General features: G+C 43.1%; 1 pseudogene; it reads right to left on the bottom strand.

Annotated features, from left to right (window-relative positions):
* Positions 1 to 786: 786 nt before the first annotated feature.
* LOC142363183 (SUN domain-containing protein 1-like) lies at positions 787 to 13,666 on the bottom strand (annotated as a pseudogene).
* Between the last annotated feature and the right edge of the window lie 307 nt (positions 13,667 to 13,973).

Here is a 13,973-nt window from a genome sequence, read left to right as displayed (position 1 = left end):
GGCAAACAGGGCCTGCCACGGCAGTTGGCACGGCAGCTGGCGCAGGCAGGGCCCCGAGGCTCGGCCAGCTACCGGGGTAAATTCAGCCGGTGGTCATCACTTGCTCAGCTGGTAGCTAGGGTCTCCACTCGCCTGAAAGCCGTCACCAGGCGGAATACGGAGACCCAGACAGAGCTCCCGCATAAACAGGCAGCTGTGCAGGTCTCTGGCTGCAGGGAGTGCCCGAGCCTGTCACTGGTATGGGAGGGCAGCAGGCAGAATGCCTGCGTGCGCTGTGACCAGGTGGATGATCTGCTCGTCCTGGTGGCAGAGCTCAAAGAGGAGGCAGAAAGGTTCAGGAGCATCAGGGAGTGCGAGGGGGAAATAGACTGGTGGAGCCATGCCCTGCCACCCCCGAAACAAGCGCACAGGATGGATGTTCCGCAAGAAGCAGAAGATCCCCTGCCCTCTCGCCACCAGGCTGAAGGAGAGCACCTGAGAGACAGCGGGGAATGGAAACGGGTCCCTGCTCGGGGCGGCAGGCGAATCCCCTCCTGGCCTCCCTCTCCACACCAGGTGCCCTGATGCAATAGGTATGAGGCAATGGAACCGGAGGGGCAGGCAAATGACGAGGCGGACGAAGGCCCACGCACGGGCTTGCCCAGACCTAGGCAGTCAGCCCCACGCATCACGACTGCCTCCATGAAGAAAAAGGCAAGATTCCAGTCTTCTAGGCTTTCCGGCATATACAAAAATCGAGAACAAAATGCACAACCGTAAAACCAGTCCAAGCTGAAGTGCTGGAGATTATTCGGCAAGTTTCCCATGCACTCTGAACCGATAAAGGCAGGTATATTCCGGATGTCCCCAGTTAGAAAACACTCTCAGTTCCACTATTTGGAATGCGTTTTCACTTTTCTCCTGCAGAAGGAAAAAACAAACACACAAACCAGAGTTCGGTTTGGAGTATAAACAGGTGCAACTGAAGGCGCTTTCCTTCATTCCTGCAACTACCAACTTTGATTAACAACTGAGTGATGCCTTGGGAACCTTCTGCCACTTGGAACAGAACCTTCTTTGCCTTACAACCGGTTTGTTGGGGGTTTTTTTGTGAAGGGAGTCAGAAGCAGCATGAAGCAGACTCCTCATACGTTCGGTATCTTCACACCACTTGTGTCCACCTGGCACAAAACTTTCCTCCCCTCTAACCTATCCGAACCTTAGGTTTTGAGGCAGATCAGTAGCTACTTTCCACCTCAGTTTCTACGGTGCCCAACAGAGAATGAAGCCTTTTTCCTTCACTGCTCATTGTGCACTACCCTAGAAAATATGCGTGTGCTTCTTCTGACACTTGAAATCTTCTCATCCAGACTTACCATCACTGGAAAGGTCTGCAGTGGTTCTCCGTCTTGGTCGTAGACATACTGTCCTAGAAGCTTGCCGCCTTCTTGATATTCATTATCTAGACCCTACAACAACAGGAGAAAGACGTTTGCTTCCATCACATTTCAAGTCAAACCAAAGCCAGAAGCATGCCTACCTAACTGCCTGTCAACGCAAGTCTCTGAAACCGAGATCAGAATACTTCCCGTGGAACGTCATGCTTCTTCAGCCACAGCTCTGCATTTGACTTTCCTGAACTGCAAAGAGCTGTGCTATGTTTGTATGTTGCTGTTTTCACGGTCAAACCCCATCATTTCCATGGCACAACCAAGATCGCAGTGTACAATGTAAACTGCTCAGGACAAACAAGAATGAGAAAACAGCAACATCACAAACAAGACGGAAGCCAAGATTCAGATGCTTGCAGACGGCGGCTTCAGCATTTAATGGAGCTAGACAAATGTTCTCAGGGATCACAGCTACACTCTGATGTAGCCTGTGGTCTTCTGTTCTGCAGTCCTGCCTAAGCAGCTGTGGTGCTAGTTAAAATCAATTTAAAACACACTGAAGGCACATCACAGACAAGGTGCAAAGCCAACACTGGGGAGGGAGAGGGTAAGCAGCAGGAGTGGTGGAAGGATGGAACAATTCGAGTGCCGGAAAGAACGATACCAAATCAAAAACAATCACCTCCCTCCAAAAACGTTTACTACTGTATAAAGCAGGAAGAAAAGAAACAGCTCCCTCAAAATTAGCTGCAACACTTCTTATTCCTAATCTCAAAGCTGATTACAAAAACAGCAATTTTAAAAGCAAGCAGTTTCTCTCCTTAGCTGTCCTCCCTTCAGTCCTTATTTTCCAAGATCTGTGCCACAAATATTCTTTATGCATACAAATATCCTCTGAAGTTCACAGACAGACTTACATATACTGCAAAGCTCCTCAGAGCACTGGAGATCTCTCCTGTTGCTGAAAGTGCTTCTGGGATGTGTTCCAACGTAAAGGCAGTCAGATAGATCTTCCTTGAAAGTCAAACTACGAGATACCCCTGTGGTCCTTTGAAAGCCCAGCAGTTTCCTGGATACATGTCCGGCTAGACAGGAGGAAAGGGGAGAGAACAGGATGGAACACAACAGCAACAACAAAACCTGCAGCCACAAGCATTTTGCCAGAAAGAGTTGTGGCGAATTCTGAATTATTAGGGACAGTCTTAGAGAGTAAGTGGCAGAATATAATCTATTTGGTAGCATCCTTCAGGGAGACAGCACATCCACCCAAACAGCCAGCAGCGTTTTGAAGATCCGCCTGGAGACTACTTCACAACAGGAACCCTCCCAGTGCTCACACTCTGCAGAAGTCCAGTGTACCACCCAAGCCTCCTAGCAGGGTCTTCGTTTTGCTAGAAGACGACTTGAGCAGTGCCCAGGAACTACCAGAAGAATGGCACTCTTGGGAACATCGTTCAAAGGACCCGTGCCCCACAGTGTGTTGCAGACAGAAACATCCAGCATCCAAGAAACAATCCAAACCCCTCAGCACAAAATAACATTGCTGAATTTCTTCACTCGGCCTTTAATTACCTGAATCACCGCCCTTGGAGGCTGAGAGAGGTACCACAGAGGAATTCCAAAGAGGCTGATCACTGCTGGTTTGGTGTCATAGGTTTTAGAACAGCGAGTACTCAGAATGCTGCCACCTTAAAAAAGATGTATCAGGTTAGCCGAAATAATTACTCATTTCTTCCTGAAGACTTTTCAGCCAGAGATTTGTACAAAGCTTCGTGAACATACCAGTTCTTTTCCTCAAAACCAACTAGTAAAGATACTGTTCAAGTCTAGTCATTGGCTGGGGATACAATGCTTCTATCAAGTACAGTGTTCTTTTCAGCATGTTCAAGGCTTTTCACCTCAGAGGGCTAAAACATACACATTTTCCCTAGCGAGTTCAGTGGTGCGTACACCCCACGCAAGCAGATCTGTGGCTCTCTATTATTCAGTTGTACACTTGCTTACAAGAACTACTCCATCCCCATCCACATGTACCTGGGCTGATATGGAACCCCGTAAAGAACACACACAGATTGTGGTAGTCTGATGATCAGACAGAACACAAGGATGCTCTGCTAACCTTTCGTCTTTCTTTCGACATTTTTAGTAGATACTATAAATAACACGAATCGTGAAAGTGGAGTTTCCTCCACTATTTACCTCCAGATTCCAAGGCGAAATCCACCATACCAGTCTTGTCTTGAGAGAAAAGTTTCAGGGCATTGTTTACAATAGTCTGGGCTTGCTACAGATATACACATAGAAGAGGAGAAAGGGAAGAATTTAATAATATCAACTGATAAAGTAATTGATCTATACACATCTGTATACATGTAGAATAAGCATCTTTTTGAGATGCTGCACTCCATCGCAAGTCTTTGAAAGCCTCTCTCAAGACAGAGGCCATTTTTAGTGCATGGTTTTTTGGCTTAAAATACAAATTCATACTGCATATTGACTGGTGCTTTCTTCAAAAGTTGCATTCTTTCCCCCACCTTCCCAAGACCCTGAGCTGCATTGCTTTGGTATAGCTGTTTTTTGGGAATTCTGCAATTTTCAAGATAGCATACTTTGGAAAAAAAAAAAAACATTTGCAACAGGCAACAAGCAATGCTGTAAGCGTACGCTTCATCAAGCATTTTCTGTAGTTCTCCCCATTTCAATTCATGTTCTAAACATCTCTTCAAGTCACTGACGTTTATATTGACTGCAATGCTCCAAAAAATGCCTAGAAAAGGATGCCTTACGGTTTTAGTTGAACTTGCGAGAACTTCAACTCACTCACCGCTTCTGTGATTCCACGAACCCCTGCATTAGTCACAGCCTTTGTTACTACTGCAGATGTTAGCTTTTGGCTTGTCACAGACATATGGAGAGCGATCTTCTGGAGGATCTGCAACTCTAGATCCCGCAGAAAAGGCTGCAAATCACTTTTGCTCACAAAATTGGACGCAAGCCTGAATCAAATGGCTAGTAATCTGCGTTACTAAAACAGGATACGTCGATCACCACCCAAAAGCACCAACAACTGACTATCTTACCTTTTGCTCCAGTCTCGCATCTTGAGGATGTTGACCCATCATATTTCTTATTAGCGTCAATGTTTCGCTTTTGTCACTTTTCTGGGCAACCTGATCTTGAAGGTTCTGGAGTAGAAGCATCACTTTGCTATATTTTTCATCAAGGTGATGGTATCTCTCAGACAGAAAGGCCATTTGCTTTTCCAGCTCACTTTCACGACCAGAGGCAAAGATGTTGATGGTACCCTAAGGTATACAGAATTTTTTTTTTAATATATGTAAAGATCAAGACATTTATTCACATTAGCCTTGTGTGTCAAGTAGTTCTTGCCAAATATTGAAGGCATGGCAGTTAAGAAGTCTTCCAAGATACCAGAGTTCTTCCCTAGACTGTTCTCCCTTACCTCTGGAGGTTGCACAGAGTGCAAAGAATCAGCCTGCGGTTCACGAACACGGAGAGAGTCCTCTGTTCTCTGTATTCTATCAATTTTGATCCAGTTCAACGAAGGTAATAGTGAGAAGAAGCCATCAAACCCCCAGAACCATATACCTAGATCACAAACAAAAGGCAAAATGGGTGTTCAAGAGAATTCCCCCTGAAGACTGCTTAGATCTACAGGTCGTCTTCCTACTTCGTGACACAAGCTACCTTAAGTTTGCAAGCTAGACGTCACACAGCGCACACTACTCCAGTCTGAACAAAAATCAGTATGAGCCAGCTTTCAAACTGTGAAGTCAAGCACTCAAGGACATTGGGGAACATCCATCAGTACCGCTCACACCGTTGTATGGCAGGCAGCTTGCGCTTATGTCTCATGGTATATCCTCAATCTCATACTACTGCGTCCCTGGGACCTAGATCTCATCTACCAATTAAGACAGGCCATGCTCACTGAAGGCAGATGTAAAAACTGCTTTTTATCTCCATGGAAAATATCTTGCCCTGTACCCTATGTACTACATACCACATTGTTTCCACGGAAGCCCAAGTTTCTTCCAACTTTTGTTAGATATTAGGCAATCTCGCAGTTCACAAACATGACGCTTGTTTTTGCACTGTCTTAGCAAGAAGTAGCAGCACTTTCTACACAGGGTAGGGAAGTTCTTCCTTTCTTATTCTCCCTAGTACAGAGGATTTTCAATCCTGACTGTAAGTTTCTGCGAAGCTTCATCTTCTCCCCAGAGTAGTTTCTAAAGTTTTTAGGACATGTGAAGACATGAACCTGCTTTTCAGAAACAGCCCACCACTTTTGGCAAGTGTTCGAAACTGAGTTTGTTTATTTCAAAGTAGACAGCTGGCCTGGAATACTGTCAACTAACCAGTCTAAACAGCAGTATTTTAAGCAACTCAAGGATGGTCCAGAGCAAGGGAAAGACTTTGGATGAGTTGCTCAAAGAACCTAACCCCACTTTTACGGAGATTAACAACAATCAAAGCAATCGGTACACAACCTGCTCTTTGTGACCTCACTGCTATTCTTATCAAGGGAGGTGAAGAAAAAAGGACTTCAGTGCATTTACGCACCCACTCTCACTTTCTAAAGAGCTCTATGAAATGAAATCGAGGGTATTCCTTTCACGGCAAGGGGAAGGCTACTGACTTGTCAGTACTTTGAAAGCTTGAATTGCTGCCCTAGTCACAAACAAACTTGCTCTTTTTTGCTTCTGCGTCTTCTTCATAAACCGAGAGCTCAACTAAAAACGCTCTCTTGGAACGGCTGCAGTAAGCATACACCGGTCTGTAGTATAACTAAGCGATTCATGTACCTAGTAGAAACAGGAGCGGCAGAAGAAACAGGAACAGCTTGTAGGTCTTTGGAAGGCATCTAGAGAAAGAGAGAGGAAAGTTCACATGAAACAACACATTTCTCCTCTTGTATTGTTTTATAACTGGGTAAATCATTTGCTCACAAAACACTTTTCTCAAAGGATACACACCTCTTTAGAAGAAACACCTTGAGAAAAGACATCAGAGTAGCAAGTTGATACCATCCAGTTCTGAGTAACCTGTACATGCCAGAAGCTGCCCTCCCTAGAAGACAAAAAGTGGTAGCGCGAAATGTCATTACTGCGGCACATGTTCAAAGGAACCAAGCAGAGGGACATGCAACTGTGGCCAAGAATGCTTTGCGGAGCAGAGAAATGCGTGAGCACAGGCAATGCATGCAGCTTATTAACATCTAGATAGCACAAGCACGACAGCATTGTAACACCAGCTACTCAACAAAACCTACAGCCACGCAAAAATATGAAATGCTCATTTGTTAGAACAACGCTATCTTGCCAGAAGTCAATGTTTGAATCGAAGTTACCACACAATGAAGACAGTTCAAGATGTTTCAAGAAATGCACAGATTAGCAGCATCAGTTTTTGCTAAGAGGAATACCAAGATGGGCAGTGACTACCAAACCAAAACACGCCCCGTTATTCTTGGCACCCCATATTCTGTGCTATTCACACAGTTGTTCCCGCATGAAACGGTCCGCTTAGTCTCCCATTATGCCTGCGAACAGAAATATACCCTCCCATTACGCATATTTTGGTCAATAAAGAAAAGCAGCACATGCATTTCAAGACACCAAAGCTACAGCATAAGCATAGTTGAATTAGTGTACGCCATGTCCTGCAGAGCCCTAGTTTGTCAAAAGGAACGGGCAATGCGCGCACACACACACACACACAGAGACTGAGACAGTCACCTGGAGAAAGAACGGCCAGCCAAAGTAGAGACACCACCTTCTGAGACACAAGCCATCCTGTTGCTCCCACTGTTTGCAACACGTCAAGCATAAAGTAACCTAGATTACAACAAATTCACTTCTTGTGGTAACATACATATACGTGCTTAATGTTCTTTCCCAGCACATGCAGTAAAACAGATGCGATCCCCTGCACATCACACGTTCCGCAATATTTTAAACCATACCTTCCAGTAATCTACAGACTTGGTTCTTCACTGTTTAGAAGCAAAGCAAGCCACTAATAAATATGAAGCCAAGTAAAAGCAAGCCAATTTAGAAACACAATTTTCATCTACAGAGATCAACAGAATGATCAACAGCATCTGTGTAGCGTATCACTTTTCCAAAAATCAAAGTTTACCTTTTGCAGCTTGTTTATCTAACAATGTCATGCTAAGTGTAGAAGAAGAGTAAAAAAGTAGTACCACAAAAACAAGTTTTAAGCACATCATTACTTTAAAAGCATCTGATTTGTTCTGAGTTCTACATCAAGTTCATTGTCTGGGTTCATGTGTAGAAGAAGGAACAATTAAAAGTTTTAAATCCTAGAGAAAGAATTAATGATGCCTGAGAAATACTCACAAATAATAGAAAATATTCCCTACTAAAAGTTACAAGCAGTAAACGTTCAATAAACTGAGTGTTCCCAAGGATCTTCAGCAGGTCAATTTTGAGGCTCTTAGAAAGAACAAAACCAACAACAACAACAAACCCCAACAGACTAGAACAAAGTGCTGTGACTTGAAGCCCACTGAAGCCAACAATTACTATTTCCAAGACTAGGACTGCTCGTTCTACAGAACATACTACGTAGTACAAATTGAGAAAATAATCCTACATTTTTAGATTAGCAGATATGTCTGGCTTCATCTGAGGGACTATAGATCTACCAACCCAATATTTTGCAAAGCATCTAGGTGACTGAAGTGTCTCAAATCATTTTCCTTTGCTGAATAAAGGGCACTCCACAGATTCTTGATGCCTCTGTCATTCAAGCTAGCAAACGCTCATCTCACAGGGAAGATGCTATCCCTCTAGAAGACTCCTGGAAAAACTGACTATCACTAGAACAAAAATAAAATGTTAAAACCCCTTTATTCAAATCATCTGCACACCAATACCTCATACCTTGCTTTCTTTTCAAGGCAGCTTTTCAACCTGTCAAGTGTACCAACTGCCCCAAAGTGGAATCAATTAACAATATGACTTCTTCTTTCTAACATACAAGGTGTACGCTGTCCCTACACCTTGTTTTTCCTAATAGGTAAGCAGCGCGCCAAGCTCGTACGAAAGCCAGTATCTCAGCAAGAATCAAACAGAAGAGCTGTTCATTAATTTTCTAGACACTTTACACTTTTCATCTACTTTGATAGATGAAGATAAGAAAACAAACGCAAAACAATATGTAGGATTAACATTGTGAGATTGCGATTCAAAACAAAAACAAGAGAAAAAAAAAGGTCCAAGTCAACCTGCATAAGAAAAGGTGTGCCAAATGGTCCTTGCTACCCTTTTAGCCCGTAAAGATTGCATGTGGTCTGTGGCGTACAGTTCAAGAGGTTTCTTCCCCTTACAGTCATCACCGGTTGGTGGTGGTAACAGTCGATTAATGGGACAAAGCCAGGATCAAATCAAGATTGTTACAAGAAAACTTGAACAAGTCTATGTCATCACACCAGTTATCAAACCAAAAACCACTAAGCAAACTACAGCAGAGTCAATCTTGCTTGGGGAAATCTTACAGTACACCAGGCAATCGCCATTCTTGCCCCTACGTTCAAGTTGCCAAACAATCGTTGACTTTGCAGCTTCCCTAGAGTCAGGGGCCATCTGATATTACTGTTACAGCAACAACCTGGTGTACAGCCCAAGGCTGAAAGACAACATCAGTCATTCTACTTACATATCGATTCCTCATTTACACCAAGATGGCCATCTTCTCTGTAAAACTCCTTCACATTCATGCTTCCACAGTAGTCTGAGTGAGCTGCAACGCATTCAAACAGCATACATGGAATGTAACTCAAGTTCAAAGCCTTTCACATATGCGCATTTGAGCTATCATGGATACAGATTTCAGCTAAACTGGCTTGGTTCACTACTAAAGCCAGGTTAGTCACAGAAAAACTGAAAAACAACCAAAGCAGCAGCCTACTCTGTGCAAACTTCTTTTTTTTCCTTCTGTAAATAACAGGGGGCCTTTTCATTCAAAAACCTTTCTTGCTTCTTTTCAGATAGCAAAGTTAGTACAAAAGTCCCCAAGTAACAACTCCTCAAATCTTCAGCTCCTATTCCCATCATCCTGTCAAACAGGCCAAGCAATACCTCTTTGTACAGGTTTTACCGGAGATCTTAGAAGACTGAGAAGAGAGCGTTAGCAAGTTACAAGGCACTGAGGCAGAGAGAACAGGAGAGCGCAAAGTTTTATTCACACACAGAAATCGGTTGCCTTCTGCCTATGGCAATTTCACTTCACTCACAGAGCAGGCGTTACAGAAGAGAAAGCACTAAAGAAGAATGGAACATTTTTGGGGAAAACAAGATGTGCTTTAGAGTAGTGCGGAGTGATGATGGCAGTTTTAGTTTTGCAAGACAGATCTCATCAAGCTTTAATGGCACAGTGGGCTTAAGGGTACGAAGACAGTCCAAACCTACAGACATTGAAGAGTTAGGATTTGACACTCTCACAGCAAACAGTTTAAAAAAAAAAAATCAACTTCAGTTTCTCAATTTAAACATTACCTTCTACCACTTCCTAGTCAAAATCAACATGTGAATCTTAACTGTAACACGTATCTCACATATGTGAATCCTGATACTTCCAAAACAGGGGGAAAGTAGGAAAAGGGTAGCACAACTGAAAAGAGAGAAAGACAGGAGCCAGCCAAAAGACTATAGAAAAAGAATACCGTAGTGCCAAAGATGAAGTCCATAAGAAAAAAACCCAGCAGACACACTCCAGCTTTTTGTGGAGACCAAGGAAGACAACTGAAAAGGTACCTTTTAATTCACAACCCAGCTTCAGCAAAACCATTTGAAACAGTTGCACTAACAGTGGTCAAACACACTGCAGCATCTTTTGCATCAATCGCAGAATCTTACTCATGTAGAAACAGGTTCCTCCTGTTGGAAAAAACAGTGTGAATACAAATTGTTCACCTACCTAAAGATGTACTTCTGTCCTCTGGTGACCGCTAACTTGTCGAAGAGTGAGGAAAAAGCATGGAAAACCTTTGTTTAGCCAGGAGTGTGAAACTTAAGCAAGCGTGGTTTGAAAAGGCTGGATGCACTGGGTATTAGAGCAGAGCTTTTGGAAGAACTACACATCCTAGGGAAAACACCTTCAAGACAGAATCTATGACTTCAGCAAGAATACCTTTTCTTCATCAGAATTAAGAACTCTACACAGCAATGAATTCCTTGCTTACACTACTCAGGATTTCCCAAGGATGATGTGAGCTGTTGATACTGATTTTGTGGGTTACAGCTCCAAAGCGACAAACTGCATTCTTCTTGTGGATTGGAAAGGGTGAGGACTTCTCACCTCCTCCTCTGCCTCTGCATTGCAGGAAGTTCCTGCAGCGGTCTGTCTCAAGTGCTAGAGACACACACTTCTGCAGAGCCACGGGAACAAAGCGGCAGTCCTCCATACTGCTGCTCTCCTAGAATCAGCCACATTCCCAAAACCTGCCATGACTGTGTGCCTCTTCCCCCGCCCTCCCGAAGTTGAACCCAAACTACTCAGTTCAAGTTCAAATGCATGTGCAAAGATGAGTTCCTTGTAGAATTCTCCTGCGTGAATACAAACTCAGGAGCACAGAAAGTAGGTTTCATACAGTGTCCCTTGTAATTCATGACGCTAAGCCAACAGAATTCCTACCTGTGATACCGATTTACCAAAAAGATATACTTGCCCCAAAGCACTTGAAGTCACACCTCACAGTCCGAACTAACGGATTTCTTGCTACTGAGAACATACTTCATTCAAGAATAGCACACTGACAGAATTCCAAAATCGGCTCCTAATTCAAGGCCACTCACGAAACAACTTCCTGAGAACTGAGGACTACCAACCATCAAGAAATTACAGATGGTATACAAGAGGCAGGCAGATGCAGTCAGGACACTGAGGACAAGCATCCCTATAATGGAGATTGCCTTGAAAAGGCAGAACCTTGTTTACAGCAGATTCATTTGGTTTTGAGCTTTAGGAATATGGTCACCAGGGAGTCTATCTGGAATCAGTTTTCCCCTTTGGAGTTCCATTTTTCAAGGACTTGAGGTTTAGCTTCTAAAAACACTCTAATAAGCTGCACGGTTAAATGAGGAGAAAAAACCCAAAGCAAAGTAGGACAGTATCTCTCCAATTTCTTGCATAACAGAAGCACTGCAAAGTAACTGTTCTGCTCAATTTTGAAAGTTCACGTAAGAATAAAAAAAAGCATCAAAAATCTGGACCATACAGAAGCAGTTTCATCTGAAAACCCTTACCAAAACCTTAGAAATAGACACGTATTCGAAAACCGTGTAAGTCCTACAGTAGCACTGAAAAAGAAAAGCTGATCATTAGATATCAGAAGCCAACAAGTACGCAAAGTTTCAAATGAAACAGAGGAAGGTATTCCTTGTAAGCTGATATCTAGAATTTGGATATTGATAAATTTAGCAGGGCAGGAAGAGTACTTAAAGAACACTACATGAAAAAAGCATCAACTGAACTGTACACCATTCTGCCATCCACATGAAAAAAAAAAAAAGAGAAAGTAACTTACTGGATGCATGTTTCTGGCTCCTATCCCTGGAGTAAATTCTGGAAGATGGCACATGAGAAGGCGAGTATGCTGTCAGAACCTCCTTCCGTTCAGAAAGCATGCTGCAATCCCTGCAAGTGTAGCCATTGACCACTGTGCTGTTTTCTGCTGTTTCTGTATCACCATTTCCCTGCATTAGTGTAGTATCACTACCTAGCCAACCAAGAGTAAAACATATAGAGCACTGCTATCAGTATCGCCGTCGCTAGTTACCATTGAATAGAATGCACTCGGAAAGAAAATGAAACCATAGTTACCTTTAGGGTTGCCTTCATCATCAAGATCTTCAAAGGGAAAAAAAAAAAAAATTTGGTCTCAAAAGTAAGGAAGTGCCACAATCAACTATGATATCTGACAAGAACTCCAAGTAAAAGTCCCACGTTCATACACGCCAACCCAGAAGCAGCTTTCACAGTCCGATACAAGCAATGGCAATGATTACCTACCCCAGAAATTAGTAACTTCTCTCTGCTCTCGAATCCGGGATTCACCCAATGCACTGGATACAATTGATGCATCACTGGCATGGCTATTGAAACTGCTTTGGCAGACAATGGAAGAGCGGGACAGATTCTTCCTTGGTGTGTGTCTTGCACTGCCAGATTTCTTATTCACACTTGGGCGGTGCTTCAGCACCCTACGAAACAGAGCAAAGACACATACGATACAGCACGAAAGATGCAAATTTCTCTTTCTCTCTCACTTTAAATGAAAAAGAAAGGCAGGGTATGTTAACACTGACATGACTAAACGGCTCAAATCAGGTTTAAAAGACAGTCCTCCAACATCTACGCTTTTGCAAAGACTTCACTGCAAACCACACACTGAGCATAATTCTCAGAGTATGGCAGTCAATGCCGAGAACAAAGAATGAAGCAGCCGGGAAACTAGGTTTGTACTGTCATGTTCAAACAGCAAGTCTCAAGACTCTAACCGAGAAATTAACTTGTGACGACAAAAAGTGCTTACTTGGAAGACTGCTCTCTGAAGGACAGGTTTCCAGCGTAAGAGCTGTCAGGATGGGTATCCTTTGGTGCATCACTGGATTTCTTCAATGCCGCAGCAGATAACCGTAAGCTACGCCGCAACATTCTTGGCGAATCAAATACTGGATCTATTTTATTTTCAGTCTCAAAATCCAAAGCAGACGAAGAATAACTCGAACTGCAGCATGAAGGCTTCTGAAACATGAAGAGCAAAGTTACCTGAGGTGAAGAGAAAATTCCCCTCGTAACAAACACGCCCTTCAAGCTAGTCTGAGTTTCCATTCAAAGCAGTTTATCCGGGGTTATGGAGCAACTCCTACAAGACACGCCACATAATACAAACAGCTTAGAAGTACGTCGATAGTCAAGGTTCTCTTCAGCAATTCACATTGCAAGTTGAACAACTGAAAGCAAATGCTAGTTAGAAAGAAACAACCACCATGGAAACCCATGTTTGAAGTCAAACCAGAGCAAGCATTCGTTGTACAGCTTTAGACACACAGTTCTTTGGGGACCAAGTGGAGAGAGGAAGCCATTCAGGACAGTTTCTTTGCCACGCTGAGCCACAAATTCAAAATCAGGATGCACTCGGAGTTTCAAGGTAAAGACTCATTTAGAGCCAAAGCTGATATTTTAAACATTTGGGTTGCCCGTTCCTTGCTTGGAGAACCAAAGATCCATATGCCACACTACTCCAAGTTTCCACTTCCCAGCAAGTAAGAACTTCCCCACTTGAAGACACTTCAAGACCTCCCTACTTTAGCTACACTACTTTAACTACCAGGAGTTTAAAAAAAAACAAGTGTTTTTAAAAGATTTCTTCATCTCTTAATCATTACAAATCTTTAACTCTGAACAAATCAAAAAATGGTTTTGTCTTTCATCCGTTTTTCTCTGGTTTATCCTAGATACATATTATGCAATCTCGCAGTTCACAAACATGACGCTTGTTTTTGCACTGTCTTAGCAAGAAGTAGCAGCACTTTCTACACAGGGTAGGGAAGT

This window comes from Opisthocomus hoazin, chromosome 15 (assembly GCF_030867145.1).
Source record: "Opisthocomus hoazin isolate bOpiHoa1 chromosome 15, bOpiHoa1.hap1, whole genome shotgun sequence".
In the NCBI taxonomy this organism is placed as follows: domain Eukaryota; kingdom Metazoa; phylum Chordata; class Aves; order Opisthocomiformes; family Opisthocomidae; genus Opisthocomus; species Opisthocomus hoazin.
Note: the sequence above shows the minus strand (reverse complement) of the source record. Positions and strands in the feature narration are given on the sequence as shown.